Genomic DNA, 1,651 nt, shown 5'->3' on the forward strand with positions numbered 1-1,651 from the left:
TTATTATTTATATTCATTCTAGTGCTTCTTTATTTGTTTGTAATATAATAAAATTCAATATGGCTGTTTGTTTTCATTCACTAAAGTAATTTGTTTCCTGCCTCTCAGCACTTTAACTCGGCGGGTGTTTGCAGAAAGATATGCTGATTGTAGGTATTGTTGCATAGCATGCTGTGTAGGTCTATCTATTATTGTGCTATAAAGGTGATTATATCCTAAGCTTAAAGTAAACTTGTTTTCTAAGCCCAATGTCACTTCTGTTTCCTCAGCCCTCCGTAGAAGAAAAGTCATAAACTTTTTTTTTTTTTTTTTTGGAGCAACGGTGTTAAAATGAACACCTGTAACTCGACACAGAGACTTCTCTACTCAAATGCCAGAGGCAACTTTATGACTCATGAGAATGGGGACACATGGCTAAATAGATAGTTTGTGTACAAGCCTTTCCTCTAGTTGAGCATTCCCCTGGTTTCAAACAAAACATGCATTTGGACAACATCTGAATGGAAGCCATTTTGGTTTGGCCTAATGTTTGCTCAGCCCTGGGATTGTGCAGGCGCTAGTGGGGGATGGGTGGGCTGCTGCAGCTACCCCAACCCTGCAGACTCCTGTTAATGCTTTAGTCATTCTGGAGCCGTTGGGCTGGGAGACAGATTCAGTCAAAAAGCATTTGAGCACCCTCAGGTCCTCTGTGATTTACTGCGTATTTGGACATCTGCAAAGAGCTTTTGCACCTTGAAATTCTCTCGCTCTCTCCCTGACTATCTCTCTTTGCAGTAGTAAACCCATGGGAATGTTCTGTCATACTGAATCACCTTGAAGGTATTCAAGGTAGAGTCACTTCCTGTCACCTTCTACCTCAATGAGCCACCCCTCCCTCTCATCCACCCCTCCACCTTACCTCATCTTTCTATCCCCTTCAAACCTTCTGCTCAGGCCTCAACCACACCCCTCTCGTCTCGGACATCGGATTTAATGTGTGCCGCTCCTGTGTCTCTGAGTCCACCTCTTGCTCACCAGCTGGACACATCAATCCATGTGACAGGTGCTTGTCAGTTTGCTCATTTCAGGGCAGCATCCCAAAAGGAAACATAAAGTCTTAGACAGCACAACTCTTCCAGGGGAAGAGAAAATGTGTTAATATATGAACACATCTTCATAGGATATCTATTCTTACTAAGTAGTCAAGTGTTGGAAGCTGATAAGCAGTTATGAGTAAGTAACGCTACCTCGACAACTTGTGTTTACTGCTTTGTTGCCTATGGCGGCCACCCTGAGTAAAGTGAAGAGGATAGCTGTCATTGGTCATCAATAACAGGTCTGTGTGGCATGTGTTTTAGAAGTGACGGCCAGAGGCCGTCTGTCTCTGCAGCTCTGAAAATATGGTGTCATTAGCATGTGTGTCTCCATAACTGGGACTGTTGCTGAAGAGGCCCAAACATATCTGGTATGCAGTGTTTAGGAGGCACGCAGACAGGATAATTGCTGGGCAGAAACCGGCGGCCGCAGCTCCAGACTTTCAAGTGCTCATTGCCTTTGAGTGTTTTACACCCCAAGTGGCTGAATAGCCCAGGGGAAACAAGGTCTGCATTGATTTATTGCTTTCCCTTAGGTCCTTTTTGTTTCTTAAGACCAAGTCCAACTCAGTCAGCCA

This window comes from Cyclopterus lumpus, chromosome 7 (assembly GCF_009769545.1).
Source record: "Cyclopterus lumpus isolate fCycLum1 chromosome 7, fCycLum1.pri, whole genome shotgun sequence".
Classification (NCBI taxonomy): domain Eukaryota; kingdom Metazoa; phylum Chordata; class Actinopteri; order Perciformes; family Cyclopteridae; genus Cyclopterus; species Cyclopterus lumpus.